Source organism: Synchiropus splendidus, chromosome 4 (assembly GCF_027744825.2).
Source record: "Synchiropus splendidus isolate RoL2022-P1 chromosome 4, RoL_Sspl_1.0, whole genome shotgun sequence".
In the NCBI taxonomy this organism is placed as follows: Eukaryota; Metazoa; Chordata; class Actinopteri; order Syngnathiformes; family Callionymidae; genus Synchiropus; species Synchiropus splendidus.
The window spans coordinates 17,176,110-17,203,386 of NC_071337.1; the positions used below are offsets into that span (position 1 = coordinate 17,176,110).

Sequence of the window (27,277 nt, forward strand, 5' to 3'; positions counted from 1 at the left end):
CAAACTTCCCAACCTTCACAAGACCACATCACAAACCTATGACAAAAGGTAATGTAGTAGAAAAGCAACTTGAATGGAACAAAGATTGGCTCAACTGAAGAGATGCAGGAACATCAACATTACATTTTGATGTCTTGAGGGGCTCCACAAACATTGTCATGGGGGAATCACTTAGGACACAGGCCACTAGTTTGAGATTGAGTGAAGCAACACCAAACTATTGTCTTCGTCGACAGGAATTTGACCTAATAGATAAATAAATAAATACAAACAAGGAAGTCAAATGTTTTTTTCCTTTATTGGGGTGACTGGTTTCCACAGTGCCGCATGAACTCACCACAGTTTGTAGTCTTCCAACGGCGACGGTTTGTAGTTTTTAGTGGCAGTGAGGTTTTGCTGCCCTCCAGGGAAGGCAGTAGGTTGTATAGTTAACTCCCGACGGGGCAAAATCACAACCCTGAAACCACACAACCTACTACCTCACCCCGTACGAGCATCAGGTCACACAGGGGTCACAGTTCCAAAACGCTTTCTGTGCTTCAAACTGACATGAGAAATAAAAATGACACAATACACCAGGAGATAATAAGCAATTAATAAACATGATGACCAGAGAAGAGGATTTAAAGTAAATAAAGTAACAATCAAGTATTCAGGGTACAAAAGGGAATTCATCGATTTGTTTAGTGTTCTAATTCTATATTAATTAAAAGAAAAACATCAACAATACATATTTATTTTTCAATGTTAATGTATAAAAAAGCAACAGAAACAACGAAACAGAAACACTTTCTATATTTCTAATTAATTATTTTAAACAATATACTATTATAAATTTAAAAAAAAAAACATTTTTGGGATATATTCTTTTTGTGCCCGCTACATCTTTGTGACTGAAATTTTTAAATAAACAAATTCACTAAAAGACGATGCTAATGATTAAAATGAAGAGGGAGAACAATACATGAAATGAACAAATAAAGACAAAACAACAAAAAGAAAAGACACCGAGCATGAAAAGTCCGAACAAGATCCGAGGTAGCTCCCTCTGCGGTTGAAGATGCCGCGTTTACTGCCTCTTCAGGAAAGACAGTAAGTTGTATAGTCATCTGACAGTTTGGGAACAACCCTAAAACTATACAACCTACTACCTCACCCCAAAGGACAGTGTGTTAGGAAGTATGCTCTGCGGTCGCCGAGGTGTGGAGCCACCTGATGGGCAAAACATTTACAGGTTTGAGACAGAGAAAGATAGACTGTGACCAGGACTCGAACTCTGTGTCTCAGGCTTAAGAGTCAGATGATACAGTCATCAAGCACCGAAGAGTGTGAGCAGCAGGGCGCCCTCTGGTGGACACATCACCATTGATATAAAACTTCAAACAAAATGTTACATTTACAGTCTGCTTTGTTCTCCTCAAGAACATTTTGTGCATGCAATATTTAGTTTGAAGGAACTGTTGATCAAACATATTAATTATTGAATAATTTTATCACTCTAAATCCCTGCAAGTAAATGTCGTAGTCGTACTCCTCACCCTTCACACCCATTATTTGATCATTTGGACAATGCATAAAGAAAAACAAAGTCAAAACTGAGTGAAAAATTGAAATATCTAAAGAAAATAAATTAGTAAAACAACAATAAAAGAAAAAAATGCAATGAAGGTAAAATCATATTGCTCCATTGCCTTCAATATGACTTTAACAACCTTCTATGATATCCATCTCATTCAAATAAAAGTGTGTAAAAAGTGTACAATATTTGACAAGAAAAAAAACGTGAGATAAATAATGATTGAAAATACAGAAAGTGGCAAGTCATATTTAAAACCAAAAAACAAACATATTTCTGCTTATTGTATTTGTGTTTTTGCTAACTTTTTAAAAGTGGAAGAAGGGGGAAAATGCTGAGGATCTTTTTAAATGTCAAGAAAAAAGAGAAAGTGACTTATATCAATTATTTAAAAGACATTTGCAGAAATATTTTTTTATCTGAACAAAGCAGAGAAAATGCAACTTCATAAGAAAAAAAGAACAATTCATTAAGAAATATTAACACAATTTGTGACAAAGTAATAGAGACTTTTTAATAAGGAAAAATAAAAATAAATAAAAATAAGGAAAAACTGCAAAACTGAATCATGTATTCTATGCCATGTACATTGATTAATGAATACATATTATTTTCACATTCATCTTTATTCGATTGGAATTATCTATGGAGCTATTAGGCGAAAATGGCTTTGGAAGTGAACGGCAAACATATTATGATTACATCAAAATAACTGCAGCACAACAATGCAGTAACATCGAATGCTAAAATAAGCTTAAAGGAGTGAAGTAAACGGGAGTAAAGAGGTCCTGCGATGAACAGGTGACCCTTCCCCTGCCACTGACACCTAACAGCTCTGGTGGACGCCTGCCCATGAAATTATCATTATGGGACATTGCTCAAGATGATGTATGAATTAGTAAAGATGTGAAAATGACCCCAGAATGCAGGGACAGATGTGCACAATATTTGGTGAAAAAATAACGTACTCTTTCTTGACTACAATATTCACTTGACTACTATATTCATAAATTGAAACTTTCATCAGCGACACAGTTCTAATTTTCCCTACTCATTTTTTACATTCTTTAAATTCATTTATTTGCTTTTTATTGTACAGGCTGCACACAGTGAGATACGAGGCTGATATGTGTGCATTAGCAAGCGTTTTCCTAACACTATTGTTTTGTTTTTGTGCTGCATCACCCACAATGATGTGACGATCAGAGAGAAGCTGATCCCAGTGAAGCCTGATTCAACTTGTAGTTAAAAGGAACTGCCAACAGGTGTCATGTGTGAGCAAGTGTCTGTGTGTGAAGGCATGAGTGTGTGCAGGGGTGAGTCTCGTGACAATGAAGTCTTTGTGCTGTTCCAAGTTGTCTGTCGCTGTGTTCGCTTTGACCCCAATCTGAATTTGAACATGAATATGATTTCAATTTTAGAGTGTTTGCAGACTCATGGCGTTTTATATAGTTTTATAGAGCGTCGCCGCAAAAGTCACTTCAGGTCAACTAACTGTGTGGTGGCCGAAAATAGGTCAAACACAAAAACAAAAATCTGAAATTTTAAAATGCAAAATGCTGACCTTAGTTTGGATCCACTGTCATGGAAACGTAGCCTTCTGAACCTGAAAAGAGAAACAAAGATTTAAGCTCCATAAACAGCAACACACGCAAATCAAACAGAGCCACTCTTTTTAACTCTTCCTTAATTTTGAAGGAAAGTATCATGCATACATATGAATCTAAACAAAAGGCTGCAATTTACACATACATTTTCCTGCCAGTAATACACACATTAAAAATAAACCAGTATGCCAGCACCTCCAACAAACCTGTACTTCTTAAGCTCACACACACACCAACATAAAATATTTCTAATTTCTAATGATAGGGATTTAGTGACGGTAACAGATATACACGCAAAATTTTAAAGTTTAAGTTTCCTGATATAACAGCATACACAGCTGGGATTAGATACCTAACTCTGCCATACATAATAAGAGTATATATGTTTATATATTACCCTCGGCTTCAACATCAATAGACCTTTGCTTTTCCTACCCAGTAGATCAGGATCAGACATTGCATCAGTAAATGATAATCCTAAAAGTAACGTTGTGACCATGTCCCTCTTATCAAGCATCATCTTTGAGGTAAGAGTTGATCAAACTCAACAACACACACATGCGCATGCACACACACACACACACACTATCATTATGTCTGGTAATCATTAAAAAAACAAAAACTGAAAAAAACAGACATAAATGTGCATGCATCCACAAAAATATACACACATGAATAACATTAAATACATCTACGCACTCTTTTTTGACAGCTTATTAGAACATAATTTTGCAGGGAAAACAACATACACTGGATGTCGTGACTATTACGACAATATTTTTTCCAGTTTTAAATATGTCACCAAAAGTGTTGAAATTCAAATCCTAAATAAACTTTGCACTTTTCAATCAAAATGGACTTAATTAAAATCAAATGGTGATCTGAAATATTATCTAAGACAAACCACAATTTTGGCTAACAGAGAACACACACACGTGCATGGACATCACACACACACACACACATTCGGCGAAAAGCACACAAAAGAATGGCGTAAAAATAATGGTATGATATGATATGCTGGAATGCAGAACAGCAAAACATGAAAAAGAATATACAGTGATGATGTAGAATAGATTGATGATGTGGCCAGAAACAGAAAGTGGTTTAAAAACATTGCTCATAACAGGTAAACATGAAGAGTGATAATGGCTGAAATATCACGAAAAACTACACTGAAAATAACAGAATGAAAAAATATTTTTCGGAAAAAAAAAATTCAGTATAACTGTTCTCAAATGAGTGTGTGTGTGTATGTGTGTGTGTGTTTGCGCACATTTTTGTGTTTGTGTGAGCGTTAGAGTTATTATGTATGTTATGCATGAAAACACGTAGACAAAAATAATTATTTAAGAATTGGTAGAGATACGAACATAGATATGAGTGTGTGTGTGTGGGGGTGTGTGAGTGTGGTTTAGGGCAGTCACACACACACACACACACACAAACACGTCTTTGTAAGTGTGTGGATAATAACAGTAATTCTTTCAAGGTCATTCTTCACCAAAAACACACTGATAAATCTCAGGAAATATTTTTTATATGCGTATATAAGACGGCATATACATAGCTTTTTAGAGTGTGCACGTGTGTGTGTGTGTTATTATCTTATTATACACGTCCCAGAGATAATAGTTTTATATTTATGTAATTCAGCAGCTTTACTGTAAAACATTACAGACAGGTGTGTAATTTGAATGGTCTTGAGACCCCCACACAGGTAGCATAATACAGCTTTGATGTTTTATTTATTAATTTATTTATTTATTTTTCAACTGACTGCTACATTTCTGAGAGTAATTAAAATAAATGATTCGAAGCCATTGTAGTGCGTTTTATGTTGGCAGACACCTGTGTGTATCATGTGCAAAGCATGTATTGTCTATGTGTCAGTGGGCATGTGTGTGATTTTATGTGTGTGTGAATGGTTAGTGGAGGCGGCTGTGCCCTGCACTCCTTGGGAGAGGCGTGGGAACCCCATTCATCTTAGGAGCCGGGGTTCATTGTGGGGTACACAGCGTCAAATGTGTCTGGGTGTCTGATTGTGTGTGTGTGTGTGTGTGTGTGTCTGGCCCAAGTTGAAGTGTGGTCTGAATATTCCCATCAAGTTAACCTCTGTTCTCTTCCGCATTATGACACCGCAATAAAATAGAAATCACATTTCACAACAGCGCTTTAGGATTCAGGAATATTTCATTTTAAAATAAATATCGATTGGATTTTGGAGAAGAAAACTGTCTAAAATAAAATGTAACGAAATTGACTAGCATCTGATAGTGTGACGTTAACTGAGTCGACCAACCACCAACTGTTGCTATGCAGACCACACCACTCTTTGCTGCACCAAAAAAAAATGCACAAAGCACAAATACAATACTCTGGTACAATCAAATCACATAGAACTAAGGTTAAAAATAAATAAATGTATTGGTCTCATTTATCATGAAAAATTATCATAAAAATTTGGACTTGCGTAAAAATCGACTGCCAACTTAACATGATTTGACACGAAAATGTACAGTTTACGAAACGCAGGTTTCGACGATCCCTGCCTTGCCGCCCACACACAACGTAATTCTACTAAAGTAAATGAGGGCGTATCAGTGTTGACACCTTTGTATGAATATTGACTTGAATGCGCAGTACAAATCAATGCGAATATCGCAAAGTTGTCTAAGGTTCACAAACTAGCCACATTAAATATAAATACTTCGACTATAATTTTGTACCTTCACGAGACAGATGATGCATATACAATAATACAATGATAATTATAATTATCTAATTAGATTTTCGATAACAAAGATGAGTAATCGTCGATTTATCTAAAAACGAAATCATAAAAATCATTCGTTGCTATAGAAAACATCACTATAGAAAATATCACATTTTATTACTATTTCAATTTTACAGCTAACGACTGGACGTTGGTTGGTCACCAACATTCAGTTTATGTTTACGTAAATTCTGTTGGAAAAATAAATAAATGTCATTATTGCGATTTTTTGATGACGCAAAATGTAGGTACATTGTAATTTTTTTTAACAAACCGCTATTTTCACTTCAGAGGTCGTAACGTCAGATACGTCGTACAAACCTTAAATTGCATTTGTAGTTGAAAATAAAGAAAACCACGAAATGGGAACCTGTTTCAACTCCATTTCGTGCAAGTCGCTATTTAGATCGGGTACTACGGTTTTACCGTGGAAAGATATTGGGCGCAATGGGCCACGTTAGCTTTCGTTTATGCCGGCGCTGGCTACAAGGCCAAGTAGCAGCAGCGTGTTGTAGGTGGGATGACTCTCAGTGATGACTCACTCCGCCTCCACTGCTGCCTACTGGTCACTCCGCTGCGATCTGTTGGGGCGTTAAGCAACAAGAGACATCGATAGGCTGTTTTTCAATCATTGAAACAAAATGGATTCAACAATGTGTGGCGAGGGGTGTGGCCGCCCCAACTTCAGACTTCAAGCTGGAGATCAGAGAGGACGAGGCGCAAATGAGTGCTTTTTCTTTAAAAGTGAATTTCTAACGGATCACACGTTGAGTAAAATGCGACAAAAACTGTGTGTTTGCTAGCTTTGTTGAGGCGACGAATGGCCACGTGTCACCATCACCTCTTTCGGAATGTCTCAGATCCATCTTGCTAACAATTAACACCTAAAATGTTCGTTAAGATGAAGTGAAGCTAGAACAACGCGAGAATTATTATTCGGCCAGCAGGAGCAGTCTCAGAAAGAGTCTGCGAGTGTTAAGCAAGCACTGTGATAGGGCTCGGCCTGGCCGAGCAGGCCTCGTCTGGCCCTTGGTCCGAGATTACAGTGCCATATCGCCTTCCGAAATCGCCACTCACAGGTACAGAACAAGCTAGTTCAGTCTCCGATTCATGCTTCTCAGAGTCAATCAGAACACATCTGAAAACACACAAGGGCATCCGGACGCGTAAAAGTCTGGTCTATTGCACACTCATGGACTCACCCAATCACACTTGACCCTGAGGAATCTTCGCCGTCCATTATGCCGGGATCCCTCTGTGGCGGCACTCTGTGGAAAACAGATTCAGTTATGAGTCCCAGAAAAGTGCCAGCCTCCCCGATCGTCTGGTTTCTACTCCAGCCCCGGGACCTCGGCAGCTATCTGATCTCCCCTGGTTCCCCTCGCTCCCTCTGCCAGACTGTCAGGGCCCGCCACAATGGGGGAGGCCATGTGGGTTTCCCAGGGAGTCGCATGTTCCTCCCGTCTGGCTTTGAATGAGGAATGTTAGCAAACAGAGCCGCTGAATGTCGGCTGAATGCTAAAGCCAGGCAGCCAGTCAGATCACAGCTCTGGCCCTGGCGTATGAATAATGCGGTCCACTCGACAGGGAGGAGAGGAGGCTTAGCTCCACCCCCCGTCAACTGCCCGCTCCCGAGCTCCACCCGCCCCCTTCTTCACCAAATGCCTTCACGGGAGTGGGCGAGAGAAGAATCAAGAATCATTAAAAACCTTACAGGAGTTGCAACAAATCACTTCTTTAAATACACAAGTTTTTTGGGATTCATTGCAGCCTCTTCTGGCTTTTGGTGCCTTTTGTTTGGAATTGGCACCTGTCCCAGAAAAAGCCTTGTCGCTACTCCGCCTTCCACTGCCCGTGGGAGAGAGAGAGGGTGAGGAAGAGTAGGTGGGGCGGAAAACCCAGCAGAGGGAGAGGTCTAGGAGGGAGAGAAAACTAGGGAAAATTTAAAATGGACAAAATGGTAAGGAAAGGGTTAGGAAAAGAGTTCCCGAAGGGGTGAGGGCAGGGGTGAGCGTCAGGAAACCTGGCCAATTCAGAAGAAGCACAGACTCTGGAGCAACAGCACTGACCCACACCTGAAGATTAGGTCCAACATGCAGCAAAGACTGACCGGCTGGTGGGAGATCAATGTCCGAGGAGCATGCCGAGCCACTTGTTGCAAGATCTTGCAGACAGAAGCAGGCAGAGGGTTAAAAATCCAGAGACTGGGAGTTGTAAAATATCCCTCCCTCTTTTGGCACAGAGTAGCGAAAGGGGAGGTCCTGCCTGTAGAAATAGCAGCAGAGCGTTTTTCCCCTCTTTTCCTTTTTTTTTCCCGAAGAGCTGCAGCGTCCTAGTCTACCCTCTCGCATGTGGCCAGGACCCAGGCAGAGAGGAGGAGGAGGAGGAGGAAGGGGGGACTGGTGAAAAAAGAGGCAAGAGGGGAGGAGGAGAGAGGGAGTAGAGCTGTGAGTGGAGGAGAAAGAGCTCAGCTGATGATGAAACTGTGCGGGCGCTCGTACGTGGTGTCATCAGTGCGACGTGCGCGCGACCATGGCGTAAAGAGGCGGGTGGTTCAACAGGGGGGCGGGGGGGAGACATTATGGTTAGACATTTAGGAACTTTTCATTTCTATTTTCTGTTTGCACCTTGTAAAAGTCAGTTTGCAATCACAGGCAGATAAGCACCCGGGCACGACAGTGATTGCGACAGTGAGTCAGGCTGTAAAAACCTTACAACGTTCACCGCAGTGCGCGCGCCACGTGCGTTACGAACATGGAGGACGCGGAGGCAAGTCAAACAATAAACCTCAGCTCCCCTCCCTCCTCTAATGAGGTTGAGAGACGGACCTGTGTCCCTCGGACCTTCACACCTTCCACAATCTCTGCTGAAGGTTATTCACTAAAGTCCGGTTTCCGCCCTCAACTTCTCCCCCAAACTTCGGCCAAAAATGCTGTAATGCCCTTTAGCTGTTTGCGAGCGATTCCCAAATGGCGAAGGAAAAAAGAACCCGACTTCCTCTCTTTTTGGACGCCATTCCTCCTCCTCCTCCTGCTCTGCTCGACTCTCCTTTCCCTCCCTCTCTCCCAAAAGAGACTCAGCACAGGCAAGTTTTTCCTCCTTTCGGCTTCTACAGTAAAAGAGCTGGATATTCCGCCAGGTGCACTCAACGTGAAGGAAACTCACTTCCTGTCCGGCTCCTGTTCGCCGAACGTGGCGTTTATTAAGCTAAACAGATTTTCGGATGCAACATTTTCTAACATTTGAATCTCTTGATTAGGAAAAAACAATCGCACGCAGTGACGTCACATCTCGCCATAGTTCCTCCACCAATGGGCTAGCGTGCACAACGAGTGAATATAAAACACACAATAGTGTAAAAACTTGTGTGTGTTCCTGGGACCTTTGGCCCTCCGTGGAGAAGACACCGTCTCTGCGAGTCAGTTGTTTACTGTCTAACATGTGGCAGGAATTCAAAAAACTTGGCAGAGCCTGTTGCGCCAAACGCAGGGTTCATTCGAGGATACGGCTCTGGTTACTGGCTGCCAACTTCTGACACTGTAGACCTCTGCACAGCCGCGCCCCTGCAGCAGCAGAGACGCCGCCATTGATGAGGATCCAGTTGTAACAGGCTGGCCCTTCTCACCTACGGGGGTCCAGGACCATGACCCGTCTTCAATCTGGACCTCTGTCCATTCACTGACGCCTTTACTCAGAAAAGTTTCAGCCTTGTACATATATATATATATATGTGTAGTGGGTGATGCAGGTTTTTACACATGAATATTTGTACTGTATTATTAAATTAAATCAGAATAAATGCTGTATATTAGAACATACTTAATGCATGTTAAAAGCACAATACAGATATTTCATACCATCACTGACTAACATTTAACAGCTATATAGTAAGACCAGATCTTGCTTTCCAAGCGTGTCATGAAGTGTTTTATCTATATGAGAATGCCCACCATTAAATCAATGATGATCGATGTGGTTTTGAGGAATAACAACCCTCTCACCGACTTGGTGAACCACATGTGGGGACGTCTAATGTGGCTCACTGGAAGGTGAGGAGGGCACAGCAATGGAAAGGGAGCCACTGCATCAGACCACCAATGGGGGGAAATTGTTTAGAGCAAATTCAATGCAAGAGAAAATTTTAAACTCAGCCCATGGTTATTTAGTTAGTATTACAGCGAATAGGAGTCCCAACATTTTAGTATCAAGCATGAGTATTAAGTGAATATTTAGTATTAAGCTTGATGCACAATCAAGACTCTGCTGTACAATTTTTCATGTAAAAATTGGAGCACTCAGAATTAGTAATTTAATTTTGAATGAACAATGTATATTTATTTAAAGCCGGTAGTGGCCACATAAAAAGACTTGGCAAGCCGGTTTTGGCCCACAGGTCGTGTGTCTGCCTTTCTAAATAAATTTCACTTTGTACTCAGCAGACGCCTTAAACCGTGCATCTTAAACTGTGCCGTTTATTGTCACGCAAGCCAACGCAAATTATCAATGTAAGTCACACAGTCACTTTTGCTAGTTGTGAGCGAATTGTCTCCTCAGTTTTTTTCAAGTGGACCATTTGCCTTTTTGGGATGACATATCTAGAATACTTGCAAGACTTTTTGGCAGAATACAAGGCTCAGCCTCACCCAGACTACCTCCAACCAACAACCACACTAAAGTTTGCGAGCGCAGCTTTAACCAAGGAGAATAACCAGACCGATTCCAGAACTGCATTGTACCAAAACAAGCCATTTACTTCAAGAGACCCTGAAGAAGGATTAAATGTAAATGACAGTGATCTGCGTCTGGTCAAGGTCTAATGGTCTACGGCCAGAGATTGAGCAAGCTGCCATAAGGACACCAAAGGAGGGCTTGGTTTACTATTTGGGAACCAGAACAGCAAAGACTCATGCCAAGTTTCATCACGCTTATTTAAGACAAGACTTAAACAGGCTTTGAGAGCAAGCATTGAACAGAGGACAGCGAGGAAGTTGGAAAGCACTGGCTCTGCACCTGTTTCAAGTGAAGACATGTCGCAACATCGTCCGTGCCCCAGTGGTGGCAAAGGACACATTTATATTGTGTGTGTGTGTGTGTGTGTACATATATATATATATGTATATATATATATATATATATATATATATATATATACACACACACCATGTCAATTTCAATCACCACTGCTTCAACCTGAGATGGAACAATTGTACAGAAAGTGTGATTCCAACCCTTGCTTTAACTTTCACCTGCCGTATATTCAATGTATTAATAAAGTCTGCTCCCAATTTAACTGAAAATGAATGAGACCATGAATCAATTCAGATTGTTCATGCTACTGGTCTAATGGCTAACGTGTTTGTTCTAGACTATTCTGCATGTTTGACACATCAAAATCCATGGATGATTCTTGTTTGTAATAAAAACCTGCACCTATTTAACGTCCTGACTTGAGTATGCAGAAGTCAGCAAACAAAATGTTGCATATCGATTGTCTTTTTTTTATTGTCACGTGTCAAATTATTGAACGTATACAAAAAAGAAGTCGCGTGAAGTGAGGGATCACAGGCTTATTCTATCAATGACTTACAAATATTTACTTCTTAAACTCATATATTGTTGTCAGAGGGTCAGGCTGACCGTTTTTAATTCAGCCAGAATACTGCATCTGCTCTTGAAATCATGATGTTACCATCATCTGACACACCTCTGCATCAGTCAGTGTCTTACTCAGTCCACCCTGGAGAAAAAAGTCTAGACATGGCCCTGCTGCTTGTGCACCCTGTCCCTCTCATGTGACCCATGTGAGCTCCATCCCTCCACTGATCTGATACCCATTTTAAGAGCAACAAATATTTAACTATGAAACTCCAGACTATTTTAATATGATTATTATATATATTATATTATTCATATTTGTCAAGAGTAGGACATAAGAAAATATTATAATGCAGTCTAAACTTACCAATATATTGTTACGAGATTTACAAGCCCTATCACAAAACAACTCCAAAGATCACGTATAAACAAGGAAAATGTGAAAATCATCTCAAGTTTCCTTACATTACATACATGTAAGACCTGAAGTGAGTAGTCGGTAGATCCAAAACTCATCTTCAGGAAGAGCACTTCCACCAGATCATGGTCATGATCATAGGAAGATTGTTTCAACAATTGTCAATTGGGTCAATTTTAGCCCAATAGTTGCAAACAAGGTGACCAATTTACCAAATATGAAAAAAAAAACACATTTCCACTCTTGAGATTTTTAATCCATCTGAAGTGAAAATACAGTCGAAACTAACCATATAAATGAAATTATATTGTACTGCTTCATTGAAAACAAGCAGACAAATAAGCAAACTAAGACTTACAAAACTTAAACTACCAAAGTTGGAAGGCATTATAGCATGATTTGGAATGAAGATTCGTTCTAAAAGTTTTAGAACACTTGATCAGAAACATCACACTGACAAATATCATATTCAGGAGTTTCAGTACGTCTTCCACACAAAAATGATATGAGTTTTCACGGGTAGCAAGTAAAAAGGATAAAGGACTTATGCTCTCAGGTTGACTGAGCTGGCCACTAACACATGACAGGGGATCCGTGATGGCGTCTGACATCCCTGCTATAAAGACACAGAAATAAATAAGGATTTAATGACTGTAGTAACACAATTTAAAATTAAGATTGATAACTTTTTTTCAAATTAAATAAGTCACTAAGACCTTATTTTTTATTTGGCAGTGTTTCCACTTGTGGTTAAAGCTTCAACATTACAGATGATAAAATATAATTTTTCATGTATTATTTTAACAAACTAATATATTATCAATTACCAAACATTTTTTAAACCAATTATAAACGATATTCTATCATCACCCGTTTTAATTTTCATTTAGTTCTGATGAAATGACGAGTCAGCAAAAAACTAAAAGAAAATCTCTCAAATTACCTGCCAATTGACTTTCATGGTGAAACTGTTTAACGCTTATTGTTTGGTAGAGCGCATAAGAATTCGGTGGGACTGGTTTGGTTCAGGTTCAAGTCCAAGTGCATGCATGTAACAAAAGAGCGAAGTTGCATCATACGAAAGACATTTGGCGCCAAATCTGGTCAAAACAAAATGTGCGGCCATGAAAGAAAATGCCAGAGGGGAAATTTACAGTATGAACAGTGTTGTTTTAATCATATAAACAAGATTTTTCTCATGAATAGACATCAATATTCATGTAGCAAATGTGACCTCTGCTCATATTTGAAGCCTATTCGGCATTTTACAGCGAATAATATGATTATTAAAATATCACTTGAGGAAATTTGCACCAAATAAGCTTTTAAGATTGAACAGCAACTTTTATTTCCTTTTACTTCAACAAAATAAAGCAATTTTTAAATGGCAAACAGGCTACAAAGAAACTTAAAAAAAAATACATTTACGGTTATTGCTGACTGATCAAATCATCTTTTAAAGCAAAATGTCATATACAAACACTTATTAATCCGGGTTTTCACGTGCATATAAGAAGAACATGCTATTTTAAGTGTGCTTCAGGATCACTTTTAGAACCTTGATGCTTATGTATCTTAATATTATTCAACATAAACCTTACAAAAAGTGATTTATACTTAAGGTACAAAGAAATGGAGGCAGTCTTCACAAAGGCATTCCAAGACGAAAGTGACAACTTTAGCGGGCAGAGAGAAAAGACACAAAAGGGCTATTGTTATAAATCAGTAAAAACAGCTTCTCATTTATCTCCAACTTGTGCTATTAAAACGTCATTTGAATCCACAGTGTTATATCTCAGAGCTCAACTTCAAAATGCTTGAGAGAGGACAAACTCAATTTTTCAACTACCAGAAACTCATCTGCTCCCGAACCTCAAGCACGTGCATGTAAAATGAACGTAATGAAGCCACGTGACAAAAGAAATACATTTCCCTGACTAAATATGATCAACAAACTTGTCCTTGTAAATTAATAGGTAGGACGTGAATAAAATGTAGCCTCAATGTTTATATTACAGGCGTCTTACATTTTCTCATGTATGCAAAGGTGATTTGTGATTACAAAAACCTGAAATCATTTTTGGTGCCAAAATATTTTTAGAATGCATTGTGCTTGATCTGCTGATGGAAGCTGACAAAATTATAAAGATTATGAAGAATATAAAGATAATGAAGTACACACTGCTGTTTTATAGTGGTCAAAAAAGAAAACACAAAAGCTGTAAATCCACAGGAAAACGTGAAATTGCAATCGTAAGGTTCATATGCTAGACAATGAACACAATATCTGAAATATCCATGTAATAAACAGCATAAACAAATCCACTTCAAGAGTCAAGCAACAGTTAATTTCTGAACTTGCAAAGCAATCAAACACGTGTTGGCTAGGAGGAGAACACGTAGAAACTGCAGGATAAATATTCTGTAAATTTACATTTACTGGGTTTGGCAATGAAGTATTCAAAGCACCTATTGCATGAAAAGTAAAATTGAGATATATTGAGATCGGGACCATTTTAAAGCAAATATATGGAAAACACAAAAGAAGAGTGGAAAATGGTGAATTTTGTCAATGTCTTTTGCAACAAAAACAACAAAAAAAATATTGAGAAGCTGTTAAATTGTATATTTATATCCATAAATAACAGCAAATTTAAATCAAAGTTATAAGAACTTGGGGTCAAACTTCAGCCAACATTGTATCGCATGAAGACAAAATAAGCATTTATGTCTTATACGTCTTACAATATAAAGCAGCTTTTTCTTTAATTGTGACAAAACTGTTTTTAAATAAAGAAATTCGAGTTAGATAACATGATCAAAGCTGTTGAAGTGATTATATCAAGAAATCAGGAGCAAAAAGAGAGATTAAACCATGTATTTCTGGAAAAAAAAAAAAAAGTTCAGTGATGTTTACTGCTAAAAAGCAGCAGATCAATATTGTTCACATTCATTGTGAATGAAGTTATTATCCAAGTCAAATGGCATTTTAAACAACCCGCAGGAACGGCTAAACTGTTATTTCCTAAACTCATTGAACTCCACTGCTGCCAAACCTGCTGCGAATAACGCATCTCAAGAAAGACGCCCGAAAAAGTTGTCTTTTGGTTTGCTTACAATGCGACTTTAGCTAACGGTCACGTTTGATCATTCAATTCATGTGACTGTTGTGGCATTAGTGAGCAAAAGAACCAGAGGAGAGCCTCAGCTTTTTGATCTGCATTCAACATGATAAGGCCCGAAGACTAAATACATATTGATATTTAGTTTCACAAGATGTACAGACAGATGTACATGAGAAAAATCTTTACATTTAATTATTACTTGTGTTGACAAACATAAAAAAATAATGAAATACTCCCTCATTTGTGAGGACAATGAGGAAAAAGACATGACAGAGATATTTTATTTCACTGTGCACGACCCTGCTGTATGTGCAAATAAAGTCAAAATTGATATTCAAATTACTTAAAATAAAGAAAATTAAGAAAATTCACTCACTCATATGTCATATTAATTAAATCAGATGGCATCTAGAATTATATATTTTCATTAAATTAAAAGCAAATAAACAGGAGAGGTTCAAGCTTCTTTTACAAACTAAGCCTGCGACATGTTAGTCATCAAGTCTATCAACTGTCTTTTGTGATGTTTAAATGAGGAATTAACTCCTTCACAATAAAATAAACTGTGATTTACATTTAATAAAGTGCTTATTTTGTGAAAAAAATAAACTGTCTGATGGGTGAAGCTTTATTTGTGGCCAAAACAGTGGCAGAAACACAAGGCTGATCTGAAGGAAATCTTGCTCGAAGTTTCCAAACAGCAACAGGTTTCAGAGTAATAAAAGTGAATTTGACTGAGTGCTAAGCTTTGATTATTGTGGTAAATTATCAGGGAGGCCAAAGTGTTTTCCTGTGGAAAATGTGAGACTAATCAAACCTGGGATGGACCTATAGAGCACATTACAAAATGTTTGATTATTTCGGAGCAATATTATCCTTTATAGTGTCTGAAGTCTGAATATTAAATATATTAATAACTCTTTTCAGCAAAAGCAGTGATTCACACACTTCGAAGCCTGTCGACAAAGTAATGTCTGTTTTGAATAAATAAAGGCTGAAAATATGTGAAGATAGCACTTTACGTGTGACAAAAAGGAGAAAATCTATCTCTGATTCTAGCACTTTGGCTATTAAGCTTAAGTGTAAACAATATATTTAATATTTTCAGCATTAAAAAGACTACTTACTTACTTTTCTTTTTTTTTTTTAAACTCCAAATCTGAGTCCGATAACACACCAGGTTGAGTGTTCCATTTGAAAAAAAAAAAGCAAATTTTTCTTGTGTGACAAAGCAGCCTTACGTTGATAAAAGTGTTTGAAAAAGGGATTGTTTGTGATCGTGATGGAACATTTAACTCTTTCTAGCAATTTATAAAGTGGAGGGAGCGGCTAGATAGCTTTCATGCACTCACTGAACTGCATCTGTTGCCAAACGTGTGACACACTGAACACGAGGCTGATGTCGAGAAACCTGACGACCAAATATCCATTCCCCTTGACAATATGAACCAGATTTCTGTTGGAGGTAAATGAAAATGAAGCTTCATATGTGAGAATAGCTGCAATATATAACATGTCCTGTGTGGTCATGAGCCATATTTTGATTTGAAATCAATAGATTTTCTAGTAATTCAAACTACGGAACACACGCAAGTGAGGCTGAGCTGCTGTTTTATGGACTCAGTGAACTTTAAAACTGTGACGAATAAAACACGAGGCTGATCTGGTGATGCCAGTTGACGAAATGTTATTTGATTAAATGAATTTTTCTTGTAAACAAAGGAAATCTATGAAGGAAAGCAGGGAAGGTCCTGTCGTGTTAAAGATGCATACGTGTAAAAAGTCAAACGGACTGCAGATGAGGCTTTTGTGGATTTGTTTCCAGACAAGCAAGAGGTGAAGCACAGGGATCATCTGAAGTGAGCGTGGAGAAGAGGCCACTAAGTAAGTGTGTCATTTCATTAACTTGGTACTGTGCGTCGTGTGTGTCATGTAGGGAGAAAGCAGAAAAAAAATGTTTAAAATGTGAAGGGATAGTTTAGGTAATAAGAAAAAAGAAAAAAATATATTGGAATGATGGAGGAAAACATTAAAAAGCATTAAAAAATATTTCAGGAATTGAATGTGTGATTTTTAAATGAATTAAAAACAATATTTAAGATTATTATTTTTTAAACTGTACTTCTATTAATGGGGAAAAAAAATCTGCGTTTTTCACCTGTAATCATCAAAAGATTATTTTAATGTTCGTTAAAAGATCAAAGATAAAATATTATGAAAGGATGTAAAAACAGCAGAATAAATTCATTCATTCACTTTTACATGTCAAAGTTGTGAAACTAAATAAACCTCTGTTTCCTGTAGTCATCTTTTCTAAAAGTTATTATTCAAGTATTTTTTGTCATTTTAGAGAAGAACTGCAGGAGTGTGATAAAGAGAAAGAGCAGACATCTCCGGGCTGGCGAGGCCTCCGCCGAGTTGAAACTCTCCAAGCGGAGTCTATAGGCGTCGGCACACACGCTCCTCTGAGCACACACACACGCGTCTCTATACATTGCCGGCGCAGCGGGCAGGCAGCCGTCTACAAGGTGGCCTACAGAGGGGCCCCTCGGCAGCACGCGCCGCCGCCACTTCTCTTTTACAGCCGTGACCTCGGAGGTCAATCTCTGAAGAGCCGTGAACAAAGGCCACGACCCCGGGGTCAGAAGTGGAAAGCTGGGGGCCCCGCAGCTAAGAGAGCGTGCTGTTTGCTTTGAAAGGTAAGGATCTCTAACACGGCGGCCTAATGGGGATTAAGGGGCCGAGCCCTTCGGGACTTCACTCAGGGGCCCTATACATCAGTCTCTATTAACCCCGTGACCCCCGGGAGCCATTACGAGGCCTGCGGCTCATGTCGAGCAGCCGTAAACCAAACACTTGACTGGAGTTGTTTTAAGGTTTTACAACCTGTTGCTGCAGCTTTCGACTGCAGCCTCTTCAGCAGCTCTCTGAAGATGACGGCCCAGTCACTTATGAGAACTTGTTGTTGTTGAATATCAAACAAGGAGTCCTGGAGCAGCAGGATTTAGGCCAGGAGCACAAAATGGAGGACAGGAGGAGACAACATGGCGGCCTGAGTGCTCCCTCTCCCTCAGTCTGCTACGAAATCATACACGCGCACGGAGCTCATAACTCACTTTTGCTCAGTCGTTTTACAAAAAAAACATGAAAAATTAAGCAGGAAAGTTTAGAGACAGTCCATTCCAGGTCCGACAGAATTACAAATATTCAGGTTCCAGCTGAGTAATCATGACACACTTCAGATGTTGAACTTCTTCATATCTAACGTCTTTCACTTTATGACAGGAAAGGAATCATTTCACTCTCACTACAGGTATGACCAAACTAAATCAGAATCTTCAGTCATTTTTCTACACACAGGAGACCTCCTTGAGGTCGAATTCTCTCAGAAAGACAGAGAATATTAGAATGAAAGCAGATGTTTCAGCAGTGGTTACACATTATACGCTGAGATGGTGATGAAGAAACCTAATTATTTGATCATTTCAGAAGTGTGCAGTATTCACGTTTATTAATAAATCCATTATTCACCTATTTAAACACAAAAATGTGAGCGTAACATCATTTGCAAAAATTAACAACTGCGAAAAAGCAGCACATTTCTCAACTAAAAATAATAACTGAAATTTAATAATAATAAAAAAGGGGTAAGAATGAATGACTTTCGTTTTGATGTAATAATTAATTGACATTTTAATTCGAATGCTTAATATATTAATATTCACTAATTAATATTCAGATAACTTGTACTTAAATGTAATTATGCGTACATGTTTTTAAAATTTCAAATTGAAAAAGCGAATAAATAATGAATGAATGAATTAAGGTAATAAAAATACACTCGTATTCGAACGTTGAAGCATGCACTAATGTTGTTAAAATTGTTTGTAAATATCTATTAGTAACATGAAAAATACAAATGCAGAATTTTAAAACCTTAGTGTATATTTAATTTATTTAATATTTAATAAGAAACTATGGAAATGTGGAACAAGTGTTCCTTTCCCCCCCCCCCCCCCCAGTATAAAACAATGAGTCATAAACTCGTGATTTAAATATCACACAGAAGATTCAACAACTTTTGTACATTAAACGACAAAACTTGAGGCTGTTCTGAACAGTAATGATGGAAGTACTCAGCAAGGAAAACACAGCCGCAGTGTTTGAGAGTGTGTGTGTGTGTGTGTGTGTGTGTCTGTTTGTGAAGATTTGTCAGAAGCAGTGCCAAGGTTGAGAAGAAAAGAAAATAAAAGCTGCTAAAATTGAGGGGACACGAGTGAAGGACGATCCCCAATACCATCATAACTTCTCGTGTCTTGTGCTGTGATGTCTTTTTCCTTTCATAACAATTAAGACATAGATTCATTCAAAGCTGGATATTTCATTCTGTTACATTTGTCACATTTGAAATTGAATGCTTATTCATTTAATGTAATATATGTGTAGATAAAAAAGAATAACATCCTATTGACAAGTTGTTTTTATCGACTTCGCTCTGAAGCAGACATTCACACACACACACACACGCGCACACACACAAACACACGTGGGCTTCCTTATTCCCTAAAATCTTTGTTTGAACTTCAAAGTGCTGCTTAATGTAGTCAGTTTATTAAATTCATAACCCTGAAACTTTAAGAAAACATTAACACACACACGCATAAATAAAACCAATTCCTGATTATTTTAACTTAATCAATAAACTAGAAAAAAAAAGAATACAATGATTTCAAACATTAATGTGCCACTCCTTAATGAGCTCACACACTCGCACCGTCATAACTTTTCATAAGCCCTGGCATAAAAAAGTACAAAATGTCCTCATAACAATCCAGAAGATGCACATTTGTAAACCTTGAAACTTGTGATCGTTCTCACACGTTTCAAAAAACGTGAAGATACACATCAGATATTCACATAACAAATAACCTCACAATATGTGTATTATAGCATTAAATATTCAGATGGAAAGAACCTCAAGTAAATATTTATATTAACAGGGCTCCTAACCGAAATGAGCATAAACACAATACTAATTTTTACCTTAGTCAGAGGACACACACCTGTTGTCCCTTCTTTAGACCAAAACAAAATAATCCACGGCCTCACAGGATAACATGAAATAGCCTCACACACACAAGCACACACACACACACACTTACATATACAAATTGAAAAACGACAAAAAGATTAAATTTCATTCTCTCTCTCTCTCCCTCTCTCTCTCTCTCTCACACACACACACACACACTTTACACACATTCATTGAAGTTCCTAAAAGTTAGTGATTTAAATACACACATCAAAATAAACTCTTTAAAAATCCACACAATAACACAAACATTTTATGAACACCTTACTGACCATCTATTTCCATTTGTATCTCTCACATGAATGCACACATCAAACCTAAAAGTTGGACTCCATTCTAAACTTCTCCACATAAGACAAATGGTTCAAAGAACTTTAACTCCTGATTAAATATTTATAAACAAACAAACAAGAACCACGAGCTTCTTAAAAAAATACAACAATCCACGATATTGTTCACAACATGTAACTATCCACACACTATAACGAAGATGAGCATAAACTAACACATGTATATGGAACAAAACATTACTTTTAAATGATGATAAACAATTGAATCTGACAACAACTACATCTATAAAGCATTTTTGAAACTTTAAAAATGTCACACACAAAAGAGCTCTTTATCCATGTTCTTGCACTTGTTCTCACACCGTCAGGCATCAGGAACACACAAATAGACACACAGGAACAGACTTGTGTTTCGATCCTGTATCATGCAAAACAAGATAATAACAACCTTAAAATAAATGTTAAGTATTAATTTGTCGATTGATAAATGTTGTCTGTCGCACACTCGTACCATGACGCACACATGCTTTTAACAAAAAATGAACAGTAAAAATTATTTTAAAAATGTTTCAATTGGATTAAGTCACAAATAGACACTTTTCAAGTAAATTGTGCATATATTGAGAGTAATGTGCTCAGTTAGATGTGAGAAACACAGAACACTCAACAAAAAGAAAATCTGAAAAAACACACACACACATATGTATCTCAATCTTCGTGGGGACCTATCATTGGCATAATGCTTTCCCCAGCTGCTCACCCTAAACCTAAGCATCCTAAGTTAAACCTATTTATAATGAGCAAGTTATTTTAACATTTTCATCATCAAATTGAAGCTTGGATTTGTGGGGTCCGGCCCAGTTGTTCCCATCGTGTCCTCACAAGCAGGTGTTTTGTCAAGAATTAGTCCCCACAAGTGAGGACAAACTAGGTACACACACACAAATAGAAACTAAAATGACTAAAGAGCGATTAAAAGACAAGACACAAAAATGCAGACAGACACAGTTAAAACACTTGATCTATTGTGAACCAACTTTTTGACGTAATGCAGGTTCACATCTCACGCTAATAGCACAACTTTGATGTGACGACAACTCTCACAAGTTGAATTAAACAAAGCCAAGACAATACATGTCAAACATGAAACTTCCTTTTCATTTATAATCAGTCATCCTATTTGCTTCACCCTTCTCTCTCTCTCACTCTCTCTCTCTCACACACACACACACACACACACACATACACACACTACTCACTGCACCGGGTCCGGACTGCACTTGAGTATTTTTAGATTCTAATCAAACTGCGTCACATGCTCAGGTCTCTGCTCTTCTCAGGGTGTGGTACCTCCTCCACAAAACTGACCTGCTGCCACGTCACCGAGCAGAACCGAGCCCAGCGGAACCTGACTCGGCCTGGTCAGAATCCTCTACAATGATCATAAGTTTTCACCCCTCAGTGAAGCCCCCTGAACCTCCTCTAACTTCATCCCTTCTTTTATTCTCCCGACACCCTTGTTCATCAGAATTGGTCCGGGTCGGTTCCGGTCTGGAATCGCTCGCGTTGTCCGTTTGATTTTGGGACGGTTCCACTCACATGCAAACGCATGTCTGCAGGAACATGGAGTATGACATTTGCCAAAATTCATTAGCAGCACTGGCAGCCCTCACTGAACACTCCAAAGTTTCACTTCGCATCAGAAATGCTTACCATGCAGAACTAAACTCAATCTACTAGTATCAACATAACTTCAATTACGTGACTGCGGGAAACACATAATGAGATCTAACTCTACCCGAATAATGTCTTTGGATAATTCATTAGTAATAAATACTGATAATTATTAGCTTACTGTGTATAGCAAAAGAAGTGTTTCTGGTTTTACCTTTGCTGATCAATTGCTTTATTGGGTCAATTTGTCCACAGTAATAAGTCTTCAGAGAGGAATTATAATCCAGCGTAGGCTCCGCTAGAAGAAGAAAAAAGAGTGACACACAAATAAGGCTTTCTTCTAAAATATATTTTTGTAAACAGAACATTGGTTTTGGGCTTATTAATTTATCTGAATACAACAAATCAATACACGCAAATATGGCAGACTACAAATCAAAAAGTTTCTACATTTGCTATAAAAAGCGACGCAAAAATAATTCTTACATTATTATTACACTCTGAGGTTGTGTCAAGGGGGCAGCATTCGAGGTAAAGACTTCCCTCTCCCGAGAAACCTCCTCCAGCTCCTCACCGCTCTGGGTGATTAGCAAGATGTACCCAGCACAAGAGAGAGACAGTATCTCTCCAGCACTGAGTGAGTCTGTCCAGAGACATCCTCCCAGTTGAACACCTCACTAGGAAGGTATCGAGGAGACACCTTTGCAAAATGCTTCAGCCATCGCAACTGGATTCTTGGAGGAGCAGCAGCTCTACTATGAGTCCCTCTTGGATGACTGACCCACTCATCGAGAGTCCAGACAAAACAATGTCAGACAATTCTATTCTCTTCTCCAAGCTTGTGACCACATGGGAGAGAGTGAGCTCGACCAGTGTATGGCACGTTCAGGAAAGCTATGATTTGTCCAAATTAAATTCCCTTGGTCATAATTTGATTTGACCATAAAATGCTCATAGAACACCAATAAAATTGACACAGATATCATTGAAGAAAAAGCCATTCCCAATGATCTTTGAATCTCTGCCTAAACAAAAGGCTGGACCACATTTGTACCTCCCCAATCACCGACACTAGCAGCATCCACAGGATATGACGTCACGCGTTTTGTAACATCCCTGGGGATGGTTAACACTCTCTGTAAGCCCATCGTTCTTGAGGCATATCAAGGGAGCTAATAAGAGTCTCTCCGGTAACACAGTGTTGACCATCAAATGATGTCATCACTGATGAATGCATTTGAATTCATCAAAAAGCCATGTCGGTGCTTCTCTCTGGGAACAGCTGGACTCAAAGCTACTGCACAAGGCAAATGCTGCTCCATAAACGCCAGGACCTCCTTTTTAATATCTGACACACAACAGAGCAGAGACAGTGGATAGGATAGAAAATGCTCATGAGATCTGTTGAACTCTGAGGCATCCATGGACCTCTGAAACTGAACTGAAGACGGCCAAACAACAGTATACAGTAGAAATCATCTGTAGGCCCAACCATTGTTCCTCCAGTCATTGTGGCTATCTGGGTCACTTGTCTAGTGGGCTAAGTGCAGACCTGCACACTTGGGCCACTGGACAATGTGAAAACCACCAGTTTTAGGTTCTATGAGGAAGAACAAAACATAAAATGAACACAGTCACAAAGTTTTACTGCAGCAGAAATGAATTAGCAATCCATTCGTTTTCTGCCGGGTCAAAAGCTTGTTCGCTGGAAGGAGATCACGGCAGCACAGATCATAACTGAGAAAAATTACTGCGCATGAATATTTGGAGAAATACTCTGTGCATGTGGTCAGTGTGTTCCTACTAGTATGGTGGCGAATATACATGGCTATGGTGGGTGGAAGTCCGGCCAAACAGCTGAGATAAGCAAAGAGAAAACCAACAGATCAGTGAGGGTTTTGGTAGGGGCATCAACGGCAGTGAGCGAGGGAAGAGATGTGGATCTCAGGGGTTAAGATGCTCGCAGTCATGTGCTTGTCTGGTGCAACAAAGGCTGCCTATGTAGGCCGAATACAGATGGGCGAGCTTCTTTGTGCGCGATGTTTCACACGATTCAGTCTCTGAGCTGTCAGGTCTGGATCTCTGGGCCTGGACTGTGGCCCGGCTAGCAGCTTCCAGCACCTGATGCCGGGCTCTGACCCTGCTATTCTCAAGGTAGAGGACCGGGAGCACTAACAGGAATGAATAATTACCAGCAGAGTGTCCAGAAGCTGACCAGCAGCCAAACATGAGCTGGGCCCAGAGATATTAGATTTGGCAGCAGGGGCACTGCTGCTGGTTCTGCCTAATTTTAAGACATTTACTCCCCAAAGCCACTTTCTCGCCCTGCGCAGAGATCAAACCAGCAGTGGGAAGAAAAGCATTTCCTCTTTGAAGTTACAAAAAGTGAGATGCTAGGATTGAGCCATTACACAAGGAAATACGGTGTTGTTGATAAAAAATGACAAAAAAAACTGTCCTTAACTGCTGCAATCATTTTGTAATAACCAGCACTGATGAGAGCACTTGTATTTATTTTACAATACGGAGACAACAATATGAGGCTCCAGAAGGTGTCACTATTGGGCTCCTGAGGAGTCTTCCACTTTGAAGCTGTAATTCAGCCTGAGAAGTGTGAAGAAACCTTACTCAGACGTGTCCCCATTCTCGGCTGAGCTCGAGATAAGTCTTGTGTTTCTTGCATCCACTTTGTATGACAAACATCAGTTTTGTGCTGATCAAAACCAGTCTAGATTATCTGCATTTCACAAGAAATCTGACCTTTGAAAAGGTTTGTACTTCCCTAAGTAAAGGGATCAATTCTCAACTGAAAAATTGCTTCCCACATATATGGTGAAATATGTCACTTTGGTTTAACCCGTCACCCCACTGTCACTCAATTCATTTATGCCCGCAACTCCAGAAGATTGACACAGCAGGTGCATATTTGTATTTTCAGATTAAATTCCCTCTCAGAATTTCATCTGCTACCTGACAACTGAGTTCTACAGCCTTTAACTACCTTTAGCACCTGTTCAGCCTCTAGCCAAGTAAAGTAAATTCTAATCATCTTATTGTATGCAGTGTATTGACTGTATGTTTGTCTAAATGGAACTTAAGTCGTGTCTTTAGAACACGATACAACGTCATTGTGCTATTCACTGCATCCTGACTGTGGATTACCCATTAATGAAGAGAAGAGGTTTTAGCAACAGCTAGGATTTAGTTGGACATCTCGTATGTGACCCATTGGTAAAACTGAATTCCATTTTTGCGTGGTTACTTGCCTTGTTGCAAATACCTCAATTATTGTATTGCAATATAGACAAGCAAAAATTATTATTACTGCTCTGATAAATCCTTTCAGCTCCCAGCAAGTCAACCCCCATCTTAACCCACCTTGACCATCCACTCTAGTCACACCTATCCTCTTCCTCCTTCACCACATCCATTAACAATATCGGTTGCCTTCCTCATTTCCTTTTCCCAGGTACCAACATCTCTGACATTGTTCACCAAACATGTCCCCTCTCTCCATTAATTATCTGGCGTCAAACTCTGTTGCCAAAGTTCTCTAATGCGGCTGCTTAGTCATTTATGATACTGACTTTCGTCTTGTCTTGTCTGTTTCTCTGTCACGTCCAACAATATTGTCAGAGTCCATACATCATAGGAGCTCTCACTACTGTCCCGGAAGCTTCCGTTCCACTATCACTTTTGTCGCAGTCATCTTGACCTGCAGCACCCCGCCTGTATTCTCCTCATCGCCTGTCATCATCTCGATGATTGACCACAAACACTTGATCGTATCTTGTTCTCTTCATCCTGTCTTTCCTCCCTCAACTTTCTTGCCTCATCTCTCCAGTATGCACCAGTAACTGCCGACTATTTTAGTACAAATCAAAACAGAAATGTGCTGTGGTTTAAAACAAACCAGGAGTCTCAATCTTTTGGCATCTATAAAATGCTTGTAACAAATTCTTTATCTTGTCATAATTCCAAAGGGCTTGAAAAAGTAGAGTACATGACAAGTTCTGATTCTGAGACACACTGGACCGCAAACAGGCAGAAGACAGTGGCCTTGTCTGACAAATCACCTTGAGTTTCGGATTCCCTGTTTTTTGTCGTTTTTTTTTTTTTTACCAACTGTTTAGAAGAGAAACTGACAGGGAGGTCAATATTCTACTGAAACCTTAAGCAGAAGGCAAATACTACTTCAGTTTAATGGGGGCCTATCCTGAAACAAATCCCACAACTGGCAAGTCACTGTCAACTTACCTCATTTTTAAATAAAAAGATGTTGATCGATCTGTATTAGAGGAAACAGCAGCACCATGCATCAAATCTATAAACGATACTGAAGAATACATAACCTCAAAATAGGGAGAGGAGCACAAATCAAGATTACCAAGCTCAAGAAATGGTAATATAAATAAAGGCCCTATAAATACAAGTGCATGTGGCACATTATTCTCCAGGAAACCTACTTTTCACTGCATGCAAGAGCCACTGAATTAAAAATATGTTTAAATAATTGTATTATTATTTGCATGTAATAAATGTTAATTTGCTCTCTAAAAAAAAAGTAGAACTCAGTCTTGTTGGAAAAATATATCCATGTGGAAATTTAAATTTATCAAAAAAAATAAAATAAAAAATAAAAATATATATACATATATATATATATACATACAGACCTGATCAAAATCTTAAGACCAGATGAAATAGCTAGAATGTACCTTTTGCACATTTAGATCTTAATGAGGTTTTATATATATATATATATATATATATATATATATATATATATATATATATATATATATATATATATATATATGACTCACACACACAGATGAATGAACACACACACTACAAATGGCTCTTTGTCAGCCAACATGCTGTTGCTATACGTTATATGTTAATTAAGTCTTTGTTGGTAGGAGAGTGACAGTGCTGGCTTCCATACTATGAACCCGCCTCCTGCTGTGACCAATTATGACCTTAAATACACACACACACACACACTTGCATGTACACGCACCACGTTGGCCTGACAAGAGCAGCGAGCAGACTGGATGACAGAGAGCGAGGGGGGTTGAAAAAGAAGCTGTGTCCATCTTCTGCAAGCGAGTCCCTATTGAC

At 38.8% G+C, this 27,277-nt stretch overlaps 1 protein-coding gene across 2 annotated transcripts in view; it reads right to left on the reverse strand.

The window, feature by feature from the left end:
• pparaa (peroxisome proliferator-activated receptor alpha a) overlaps positions 1 to 27,277 on the reverse strand; it is a 53,544-nt gene that overhangs the window by 16,621 nt on the left and 9,646 nt on the right. For both annotated transcript variants that reach the window (XM_053861587.1, XM_053861588.1), the window contains exons 3-5: positions 22,368 to 22,451; positions 3,141 to 7,227; positions 338 to 1,212 (exon numbers count right to left, since the gene is read on the reverse strand). The gene's annotated coding sequence lies outside the window, so the exon portion shown is untranslated. The remainder of the gene's footprint in view (positions 1 to 337; positions 1,213 to 3,140; positions 7,228 to 22,367; positions 22,452 to 27,277) is intronic.